Below are 12,583 nucleotides of genomic sequence, written 5' to 3' on the forward strand. Positions count from 1 at the left end.
CCATCGAGGCAGACCCTTTCATCAGCGTCGCCCAGACGGCGACAGTGCCCGACATCGACGAGACGTGCAAACAAGCTCCCCAACTCGGCATTGCGCATCCTTTGGGTGCTTTCCCCGATGCCACCCCCTTCATCAGCGCTCTTCCGAGAGAGATAGAGCGAGAGAGGAAAGGCGGGGATGTTAACCAGAAGCGAGTTCCCGGTTTGCTACCCTAAACTTGGGTGGGGGATATAGGGGTTGGAAAGAGTAGCGCTCTTCCAAGAGAGAGAGTGAGATGGTGAGGAAGGCAGGGAGGTTAACCAGGTGTTACAATCCGGTTTGCTACCCTGCACCGGGGTAGGGAAATAGGGGTTAGAAAAAGGACAGAGAGAGAGAGAGAGTGAGAGAAAAAAACGCACACGCCGGAAGAGCGTTCTAATCACAGTCGTTCAGATAAGCCGGGGGCTCGCAAGAATCGCAGAAGCGCCTGCACGGCCTTCTTTTGTGACGTTAAGTCCAGTCTGTGGTGGAGAATTCCTTCTTCCGACAGAGGCCGGTCGTCCAATTGCTAGAACGCGTTGTTAATCGATTGTCTCTGCGCACTGTAATGTGGGCAGTCGCACAAAATATGTCCAATCGATTCTTCATTGCCGCAGTGGTCACAGGCTGCGCTGTCGGCCATTCCTATGCGGAACGCATATGCGTTGGGAAACGCAACGCTCAACCATAATCGGAACAAAAGGGTTGCGTCTCCTAGGCGACGCCTTGATGGTACTCGAAGGCTTAGGGTTGGGTCCTGTTGCATCCCGAATCGGCCGCGCGCATTCTTTGATTGTTTCCCATCGAGGCAGACCCTTTCATCAGCGTCGCCCAGACGGCGACAGTGCCCGACATCGACGAGACGTGCAAACAAGCTCCCCAACTCGGCATTGCGCATCCTTTTGGTGCTTTCCCCGATGCCACCCCCTTCATCAGCGGCCGCCTACCTGGCGACGCGGCCCGACACTGGCAGTGACGCGAGGACAAAGAAGCTCACTTAGAAGCGACCGACCACAACCGCCACCTTTCGTTAGGAGCGGGGATTAGCGCGAAGGCCATTCTCCCGACCCTGGCAAGATGTCCATCGGAGGGCATTAAACTAAGTCACCGACTTTCGTGGAAGGACTGTGAACCCCCTGTTTCCGAATTGCCTCGTCCTTGCTTCGAAGGTGCAACATTAGAGGCGGAGTTCAGTGAACAATACGACCCCTCTGATTGGCCGCATCAAGGTCATCTGATTCCCTAGTCGGGTCAACTAGGGAAGGCGAATGTTTTATAAGGAGACATCTTGAGTGCAGTGGTGTGTCCTGACGTGTTCTGATATCTACGCAGACATGTAGTGAGCTGAGACATTCTAAGTGCTCTCCCATGGAGTGGGCTTCCATATTTGGAACCACTGTAAATATGTAGAATAAACCCCTTCTTCTATCGCTCTTACTCCCGGACGTACTCATCCCTTTGGCTGAAGGATCACCGCCCTAAACACTACCCCGAGTCCCAACAGTCCAGAGAGTATAAGCGAGCATGCCTCAAGTGCGACTCATCCCATTCTGACCTTGTGCGTTGGCGAGCAAGCACGCGGAGCTTCCGTGCAGCATCAGTCCTAGAAAGTGGTATAGATCGTTGGTTACTTTAATTATGAGCTGTACGGGCAGCCTGATCGGCCCGTTCATTGCCGACAATTCTGCAGTGACTTGGAAGCATTCTGCATTTTTTTACGGCTAAGTGGTAACGTAACACATTGGCGAAACGTCAACGTTTGGATGCATTTGTTAGTTTCTTCGGCTACCAAAGGTACAGAGCGTCACTTCGTAGATACTTAGCTTTAGTAGCAATCAGTGTCTCGTATATTCCCTCTAGCAGTGGCGAGTTCCGCTGCTGGTATATGATGACTAAACAACAAACTTACGGCAGAACTCATCTCACGACGACTGTCGGCTGTAATGCAAATAGCGATCGAGCAATGTAGCGACATACCATATTCCTGAAGTCACCTTTATTTAACACTTGCAGCGCTAATTATGAGATTTTTAGGTGCGAAGCACCTTACGGCGTCTCCTGTCGTAATCGTCGTCGTCGTCGTAGTCGCGGTAAGCAAACGGCTCGTGCTCGCGCTCGAGGCACCTTATGCGCTCGGGATGTCGGCGTCTCCTGTCGTAGTCGTCGTCGTAGTCACGGTAAGCAAGCGGCTCGTGCTCGCGCTCGAAGCACAATTATGCGCTCGGGATGTCGGCGTCTCCTGTCGTAGTCGTCGTCGTAGTCACGGTAAGCAAGCGGCTCGCGTTCGAAGCACCTTATGCGCTCGGGATGTCGGCGTCTCCTGTCGTAGTCGTCGTCGTCGTCGCGGTAAGCAAGAGGCTCGTGCTCGCGCTCGGCACGCGCTCGTGCCACTGCTCGCGCGTTCGTCGTCGTCGTCTTCCACAGCTGGCTGCATTGCCGCTCATCATTCCGTACAATTTCACTTGTCGTCTGTCGTCGTAATCGGGAGGCCGCGTTTACGGGGTTATGAACCATTGATTAAGGTAGTATGAGCCCATTAGCGGTGCATCACTTCATGCTTCGCACCTCCACAGGTTTCACGTAAGTGGAGCTGCATTTCGCTCAACGGTAGAGAGCCTACATGCAACGCTGTAGGCTCCCTACTCAATGTGTCATTCGAGCACCGATATTTAGGAGCGAAGCTCCTTATAGCGGCACCCGTTCCGTCCCCGTCGTCGTAGTAGTAGTGTGTAACCAGTCTGAGAAAAATGAGAAAAAAAATTCCGAAGTTGTGTCCGTAGCGCGGAATCGAACCAGGGACCCCTCGCTTCCGAGCGCGCGGCGTTAGCCCACTACGCCACGAAGCGCACATAGACACACGCACCACGATGGCAATAAATACCCAACATTAACGAAAGGCCGCGTTTCTAGCGCGTTTCTAACGCGTTTGTGCTAGCGCGTTACGGCCCGTGTAAGAAGCTGGTGTAAGACGCTGTGGCCTCTCCACCTTACCTTCAACGCGTTTCGAACGCGCTGCCCAAAGCGGTGGCAAGTCAAGTTCAAGTCGAGGAGCGTTTATGAATACGGGGGGTATACTCTCTCAGCAGTCATGTGATGGCGTCGGCAAACGCGGTGCACGTTCCGGCATGTGTAAATGGCTGCGTAAGACGCTGTGGTCGCTCCCCCTTACTAGAGAGTACTGCACGTTTCTAACGCGTTTGTGCTAGCGTCCCCTTAAGCGGGAGATCCGATGATTCCCTCCGGAGCTTCGCCCACTCATCATCATTCACCCCGTGGATATGCTGTGATTTTTTTTTTATTTTGCCACTTCTTTCCGAACTGCGGTGTGGAATTGAAAGTACAGAACGTCACTTTCTATCAGCGCGGAGCTTGTCTTCAATAAATTAGAATAAAAGTCACACGTAGCCTCCGAAGGTGTTGATTATAGTTTCGTTCGCATAAAAGTTGTGCAAAATCTTAGTGATAGCTGAAGGAAAAATGACTAAACACGGTTAGGAAACCAAGGCAGGATATGTGAGATGGCAAGTACCTAGTACTGAAAGAAACACGAATTCTAACAGCGATCGGCGGAAAAATTGGGTGTTGTAGCTAACACGTCATCTCGTAGTCATCGTAAGCCCCTGATAGATACATGCGATTGTTGTATGTGCCCTTAAGGGTTAATAAAATTGCTTATCGATCACCCTGCCGGCGCAAGAGCCAGTGGGAGTATCTGCTTACTCCTAACGCGGTTTTCTTCCCGCCATCAGCTGCGAAACGAGCGAACATTTTCCTGCCGCGGAGCGAAGGGGTGTAGGAACTACTTTAACGCGCAAGCACTCTTTGGCGAGTACCCCGGCAAAATCTGTCCAAGGCATGACACGAAAAGTGTAATTAATGCCTTGTATCTGCACAAAAATGAGTTTTGTTGCTTCGGCTATATGCCACATGCTCCGATATCGCCGCAATTTTCTACGGCACTCGTATGCCAAGGTATGCCAAGGTATGCCAAGGTATCTGCATGGAGGCATGACAAAGAATGTACGACACCGACGCAATGACAATGAAATGACGAAGAAGGAACGTCTTCTTGGTCGAACGACAAAGGCCAATAACGACGACGACAATGAGATGTCGATTCTTAAATTATTATGATGGCATAATGACCACGTGGCGATGATGAAATGAAGACAACGAGATGACGACAACGGTATGACGACAACGGTATGACGACCACCTGATGAAGAAGCGGGCAAGACGACGGCGGCACGACCAAGACGACATGACAACGACGGTATTACAAAGTAAGCATGACAGCGCAGATGTTACGATAGCGCGGATCTTGGGTTATTGAAGAAGCTGACCAAAGTCTCCTCTTTTCGTCTGTTTGTTCGAGAGGCCGTTGCCGGGCAACGCGCAGCGGGATATCGTCTGCCTCGTTCGCGCGGATGCAGACGACGATGCGATGCATCGAGCAGAGAGCAGCAAAACGTATATACGCCCTCCAGGAGAGGTCATATCGGCGACGCGACGAAGACGGAAACGAAAACAAAAATATATATGTGCAAGTGCACAACAAGATCAACCATGCCACTCGCATAAGCAGGAAGCGATCAGATCGGGAGGGAATTGCCGAGGCGAGGGCGGCACGACCGTGGTACCTCCGGATTCCTCCGGGTATGGGGTGAGCGAGCGCCCATGCCGATTTCCTTTTCGAAATCCAGTTCCTTCGCCCGTCGCCTGCATTGGGGTGCCCTGCGAGCAGACGATTCCTGGACGGGAGCAGACGGCGTCACTTCTCGATAGTTCGCGGGGCGCGCCAGCAATCCAGCCGGAGCCGAGTTTCGTATTCACTCATTTCTTTCTCTTTTTTCTTCTTTTTTCCGCTTTCTAGCGGATTCCAAGCGGAATTCCCCGATATGTTTGTAGCCGCAGAACAGCTACTGCTCTTTTAAAAGCGAGCGAGTTTTAGGCATCCATTGATCCTTATTATCGTGTCCACAAACATGCGCAAGCGCGTGGAGAAATGCAGCTATAGCATTCTAGAACCCTTATAAGTCAATGAGCCGGTCTCGTCGAAGCGCTACCTGTCGTGCTATTCTGGATAGTCAAATTCTGCAATGTTAACGTTTTCAGCCAATCATAAAGGGTGCCGTCACCTAACGAGCCAATCTGAGCAGACAAAGTGGCACATTTGACAACGTTGAGCAATTTGACGATGTTTAGAATTACACCCCGGGGTGTAATTCCGTTTTCGTCTGTTTCCCCTTTTGAAGGCGCTATAATCCAAACTTCGAAACCAACCATTCCATCTGCTGCCCCATCTGCAAAACCAACGCAACCGATATCGCATACGACTTGCTTCGTTGTCGATGCACACTCCTCACGAAGACAGCAACGGCTGATTCACACTAGGCCGACGCGGCACCGATTTTGGTCTGCCGACTATTGGCGACAGCATTTTCCTTCCTTTAAACCGTTGGGCACAGCGTTTTCCGTCCTGTAAACAGCTCGCATCATCAGTCGGCAGACAAAAATCGTTCTCCGTGTTGGTGTAGTGTGAATCAGCATTAGCGCATTTGCACCGCCCGTATAACTGTCTCGCTAATAGTCCTAAAACACGCAATGCGATTGCAGCGAGCTGCGATACACGTCCCATTATACTCCGCCACGTTTATCCTAAGGACACGCCAGGTCGTCTCATGCCTCATAATATCCCCTGAGCGCTACGGTAAACACACATCGCCGAATCAACAACAAAAGGTCGGGTATATACGCAACCTCGTCTCTCTGCAGTGCGTACGGCGCGCCCTTGCAAGAACCACGCTCTGAAGAGCGCTGGGCCGTAACAGACGCCGGAGTATTACACATTTATGCGTAACCTACACCCTGTAACCTCACACACCATCCCAACTTCTCATTACAAGACGCCACGCAGCATCACGCGTAAGTAAACTTAGCGTTGGCGGCGACCGCGTTTCATGTGTTTCTGCACTTGTTTGTTCTTCGTTTCAAATTTATTCCGTCAGGCCAGATCCGTCAGCGGGTGTAGCCCCGCGTACGCTCTGTAATGCGTTTCGCTTTGCTGGGGCGGTCTCGCATCTGCATATCCCGGGTCAAGTTCGCACGCGTCCCTGACGCAGACGTCACCACCGAGACGAGAACGCTGGAACGATGTCGTCTGGAACGCTCGTCTTTGTGCCGTCTGCAGGGAGCTGAGTATCTTCTGCTATTCGCATCCTGTCGCTTTCCATATCCATATTATTTTCGTTTGTTAGTTTTTTTTTCGTTCAGAATAAATTTCGCCGACCTCACCGAACTGCAAGACATTTTCGTTCTTTTTTTTTTCTGAAGAAAATTATTTTTTTCCCTCTTACGCCGAGTCTTGTGCTGAGCGAGAGAGAGCCGAGCAGAAAAAATAACATTCATAAACACAAGGTCCACCCCTTTCTCGCATGAAACATCCTGTTCAATCGTGTGGGCGATGCACCTTCCGGAAAACACCCTGGAGGTCGATTGCAAAATTCGCCGCCCCTTCCACTCCGTTAAGATGGCCGAACAGCGAAGCTGTGAACGGTGCTACTTGCGAGGGATGGGACGCGTCGGCGTCCACGGGCGACGGCGTTCCTAGCGTGTTCCGCACGCTTTTCTCCGACGTTCCCAGACAAGAGTCCTTCACCAAAGCTCCGTATGTACGAACAACGCTAACGCGAACTCCTCTCACACCCACTCCTCCGTTGACCTACTTCTCTCGTACATCGCCATTGGTTGGCACGCCTGATGCTCTCCCCCTCCAATGAGAGTATTCGACGGAGTGACTTACGTCAACCCCCCCTCTCCGTTCTCCTTTTCATATGCACCCACTCACAGCATTCTCCCAGCGGGAAAGGGGCCACTTAAACCCCTTTCCCCCCGTCGAGCTCTTCTTTTCCTCTCCTCTCCCGCTAGGTCACGTGGTTTTTCTACACGCGGATACGATCTCCTTGAACCTAGCCCTTAACAGCTTCGCTGTAAAAAAAAGGCACTCAGTCACCACAGGTCCCTCGTGCTCGTAGATGCTTATAAAGCATTTGTACGGGAACTACATGAGTTCGTTCGACAACGATTGACGATTAACATTTTTATTTGATAAAAGTCAATGTCCGCACAACCAAAACCATGACACAAAATGCGATATGGTTCTTGGTACTCCAGCAGAGTATGGGGAGATCCAATAGAGTCGGAGAATAACTTGTTGGTGTATTAGGGATATGATTAGAACCACCCCCTTCCCTAGAAACATGCATCCAGAGCACAATATCAAAAGGAGAAAGGCAAGAGCTAAAGCACTCTCGCGGGAGATGAAACAGCAGGATCAACAGGCGGCTATCGTAGATGCTGCCTGCGTGACAGGGAAGAGAAGCGTATACTGCCGTAGTAGCAAACATTCAAGGGAAGGTACAAGATGTACAAGGATTCCATGAAGGTACATGATTCCATACAAGAAGGTACAAGGATTCCATGATGGCGGAGTAAGTGGCAATTGCTCTAGCCATCAGGAACAAAAAATGGACTTTCATTTACGGCGATTCCAAAGCTGCTATAAAGGGTTTTGATAAAGGCCACGTGGCCGGGGTTGCAGCTAAATTTATTGAAAACACTATGACTGAGAACTGAAATCCAAATGGTTTCCAGCATATATGGGAGAAGTGGACGAGACCCGGGTTAGCCTCGACGAGGTTACTCATGACTTGGCACGAGGACTTGCATGTTGTGACAGTCCCAACCGAGAGATAATTTATTAACCTATAACAAGATTACTAAACACTACTATCTAGGACACAGACAATTTCCATTGCCACATTGAAAGCTGAACAGGGCTCAGGCAGTTTCACTGCGACTATTGCAAACAGGAACTTATCCCACGCCGTACCACCTTGATAAAATTTATCCAGAAAGGGAGATCAAGAAAGATTGTCAAGCCCGAAATGGCATCATTGGGATCAGACACATGCTCGCGGGATGCCCTGCGACTCTCACCAACCTTGAAGAAGAATGGCTCCATTGGAACAAGATGCTACAGAGTTCATCGTTTCAAGATCAGCTACGGGCTGTCCAGAGGGCCCACCATGTCGCTGAAGGACTGGGCCTAACAGTGCCACCGTGGGTGCGGCCCGCCTCGGCTTGAAAGAGTCGAGCCTCAGGACTTCCATAAGAGAGAAACCGTCCGTCCACCCGTCCAGTAAGACGATCGATTTCAAGATAGCGCCCGCAACAGCGAGCGAATTCACCATCATGCTGCCTCTCACTTCAATCAACGTCAACGAAGCCATGAGAACACGGGGCTCATGTTGCTCTCAGCACGTGCCGCACTTTGCCTCTTTCGCAGATCGCTTTCGAGATAGGGCCCGCACGTCTCGCTTCAACCCGAAGCAGCCAGATCTAAAGCCCCTATATATAAAAAGTAGCGACACTCTCCTCCTCCGCCTTCCCTCCTCCTCGTTTCTCCTCTCTTTCGCGCTCCTTTTTCGACCGTTGCGCCGCCTACACCGCTTGAAACACGTGGACTTGTTTATATTTCGCCGCTGATCAGATTCGACGATCGCCGACTGTGTTCGCCGCTATCGTTGTGCTCCTCGCCAGTCGGTAGACGCTTCTCGGGAGAAAATGGCGATGGAGCGTGATCGTAAACAAACGCAGCCAGCGCCCGGCGGCGCGACGGTCCACGTGATGCCATTAGGCCAATACCGACGCGGCGTCGGCCTCGGACAGGGTGTGCGAGGAGGCGGCGGCATTCTTCAAAGCGTGAGGCTACTTTATATATAGGGGCTTTAGCCAGGTCACAGCACGCGATGCTAGCAGCAGTCGGCAGTCTCTGTCGGCATCACAGATCGCTTTCAAGATACGGTCCGCGCGGCCATGCCGTACGCAGCCACCGCCGGAGTACGTTTGGTCACGGCTCATAATAATTCGACGCAGATGCACAAAGCAATGAAGAGCGATAACCGCTTATAATAATCGGAACGTCATCAGGACACCTGGCACCGCCACCTGCAGTACTTTGCAGTGTGCCATCAACGCACCTTGCGCCTCCGTCTGCACTAGTTCGGGTCGCCACAGCGCTGTCATCGGCGCTCACAGAAAGTGCCGACTGCTATCAGCAGTCGGTAATCTTTGTCGGCATTGCAGATCGCTTTCAAGATACGGTCCGCGCGGCCATGCCATACGCGGCCACCGCCGGAGTACGTTTGGTCACGGTCACGGTGTAAGATATATACTCTTTAGGTGAGGACACTCGCCAGACTCGATCGACCAGATAAAGTAGCAAAGGCGCGCGCCGATCGGCCCGGCGACGGCAGCGCATACCTATCGGCAGTACGACGCAACTTCAACACAGAAAGCTTTTTATTGGTTTAATCTCCCGTTGTTATAGCAACCGGCTGTTCGCGGGAAATTCGAAATGATTGAGTGACGCACGAAAGTAGGTCACCGGGGAGAGGGCATGCGCGCCTTCCTTGTCGGCGCACGCTCTCGCCTGCGTTCTAACTGAAGTTGCGTCGTTCCGCCGATAGGTATCCGCTGCCGTCACCGCCCCGATAGACGGGCGCCCTTGCTACTTTATCTTGTCGATCGCGTCTAGCAAGCAAGCCGAGAAGTGTCCCCACCTAAAGAGTATATATCTTACACCGTGGTCACGGTTCATAATGGTTCGAAGCGCTAAAGAGCGTAACGGCTTCTAATAATCGGAAGGTCATCAGGACACCTAGCACCGCCACCTGCAGTACTTATCATTGCGTCATCAATGCGCCTTGCGCCGCCATACGAACCAGTTCGCGTCGCAGCAGCGCTGTCGATGAGAAGCGTTGCCGCGCTGTCATCGGCGTTGACATTGAGTGCCGACTGCTATCAGTAGTCGGTACCATCGAGTAAAACGTAACGAGTGGACACTTCCGTAGACCCCTGCGGCCGACTTCGGCTCCCAGCGCACCTAGCAGACTCGGCGAAAAGCACCAACCTCCAAGATGGCCGCCGCATGCCGCCGAATCTCGGAGGCCATTTTTTTGTTCATTTTTTTTTCTTTTATAATTATTTTTTTTTTTGTGAACAGTAACGTTGCATACATCGAGTGATTTCATGCAGGCGCTTGGCGCCTCTGTTTATACGTTGTGACGACGAGCGCACAAGGGTGTTGTTTAACTTTATGTTAGTCTTATCTAAATTCACATTCGTTATGTTTCAAGCTGTAACTTTGCGCAACAATCATGACAACTGTTAATGAGGACGTAGAACTTGATCGTTTGTGATACTGTACTTCTAATAATCACATCAAAAGGAGTATCGTAAATAAATGTGTCAGGGTCAGTCAAAATCAATCACCTTGCTGGACAGCCAATAACGCGAAAATAGCAGACAATTTATTGCAGAAATTTTGTGAGAAAAGTGGCCGACGCATGAAAACGGAAAGAAACTGCGAAATGCAAGTAATGGAGAATAGTCGGAAATTAATGGCACGATGGGAGTAAACTTTACACATGCACCACAACACGCGCAAGACGTGTTGCACGTATTGAGATAATGAAAAAAAAAAGAAATACACGGACAAGCCAGCAATTTTATTTACTCAAAATGGGATTGTTTTAGAAGGAATAAATATGGCGCTTTTTCATGTAATTCTACGGAGGAGGGTGAATTAAGGCAGCAAAATAATGTGAATGGTTGCGCGCCAAAATAAAATGGCTACGTAAACAATTAGGCACGCACCAATATCATCATTTCGAATGTGTAATGCAGTGGGCCTCTCATTAAACAGCGGCAAGACATTGGCATTTCAGACAAAACTCATAGTTAAGTAATATAAATACCTCCGCTTGTACATAAACGAAGGAAAGTCTTACACAAGCACGCACCAAGATAATCTGAAAATAAATGGGAAGCGGAATGCAGCAATAATCAAACATGGAGCACTGTGGGGCCACAAGAAATACGAGGTGGTGCGTGGAATCTGGAAAGGAGTGATGGTGCCAGCACTAACGGTCGCAAATGTCATTCTTTGTTTAAAATAATGATATATTGTTGGGGTGGAAGTTAACCAAAGATCGGCAGGCCGGTTGGCTTTGGGAGCCCATGGTAAAACTACTAATGAGGCAGTCCAGGGTGATATGGGTTGGGCATCTTTTAGAAGTTAGAGAAGCGCAGAGCAAAATTAGTTTTGAAGAAAGACTCAGGAACATGGATGAAAATAAACGGGAGGCTAAAATGTACAAATATAATTACCTGAAAACAGGGGCGTAGCCCGAAATTTTGTTCGGGGGGAGGGGGGGGGGGGGGGCTTAGGTTGCAGCGCGGCCTCCTCCTTCTAGACTTTGTCGAGGGATCAAATACATGACTAATAACTGCATTGCCGATGTCATTGTATTTTAGATGCTGCAAAGGAATTATTGAACGCTACGAACTGTCAATATTGTATTTTTTCATAAAAGAAATATTCGTATGTCCCAAAAATTGTGGCAGAAATTACTGATGTCAATGCTTCCGCATTCTTTTTTTTTACCACCGCCCAAATTTCAAATTCTCCCGCCCCCAAATTTAGGTTGGCCCACCCCAAAATTTCAGTTAGCCCGTCCCCAAATTTCATGTTGCCACGCCCCTAATATAGACTTTCCTATAGATTTTCCATGGAAACTTATGTTAGCCTAGGGATATGTCTAAATCTGATCATGTGGCTATTCTTTCTTTGATCAACTTTTTTGTTTCAATTGTTTCCTCTCGCTTATAAAGCTACCAATCATCTGCATTTACACTATAATAACGATTCAATTTTTTTTCAGTTTCAGTTTATTATTCATACAAGATACATAGTTGGTTGCAGGCGAGGGTCCCAAAGTCAAACGACTGCAGCGGGACGGGACCCTCGGTTAACAAGAAGATTGGTACAAAATGATTAATAGATAGAACAGTATAAAAATTATGCAATCTTCAAGTAAATAAATAATGAACGTAGTAGTGGAAAGGAATACATTCGATTCTATACAAGGAGTCATACATGTAAATAAAAAAATTACGCACATTATCAATCTAAATTGTACAAACCTATATTACAAATGAAGTACACACTGTATATACAAACTAAATTAAACAGGACAACTAGTTATACAAAATTAATTTTTAAAGTTCATATTTGAATGCGTGCAAAGGTGATGATGATTTAGGTGCATAGGGTAAGTCATTCCAAAATTTAATCGCCAAGAAGTACGATGTAATTTTGCCATAGTTCGTGTTACATTAAGGTAATAGAAAGTTGTGATTATGGGCAAACCTAGTGCTATGTCTTAACTTCGCAAATTACGCATTTTTGTGCAAATACAAGGCGTTACACGCTTCGCATCACAGATTTTGCTGGGGCACTCGCCAAAGAATACGTACGCATTAAAACATGTATTGCAAACCGCATTCAATCAAGAGGGCTAGTCGACAATTTGTCAACGGCCCGTTTCAAGGGTGTTGCCAATAAATCAGCTTCATCACTACGCATATAATTGTTATCGCTCTAAATTTACCACTATCCCACGAAGGTTTTACTAATTTTGAAAGGCACTTGTTCAACTGG

This window comes from Dermacentor silvarum, chromosome 10, assembly GCF_013339745.2.
Source record: "Dermacentor silvarum isolate Dsil-2018 chromosome 10, BIME_Dsil_1.4, whole genome shotgun sequence".
NCBI classification, from domain to species: Eukaryota; Metazoa; Arthropoda; class Arachnida; order Ixodida; family Ixodidae; genus Dermacentor; species Dermacentor silvarum.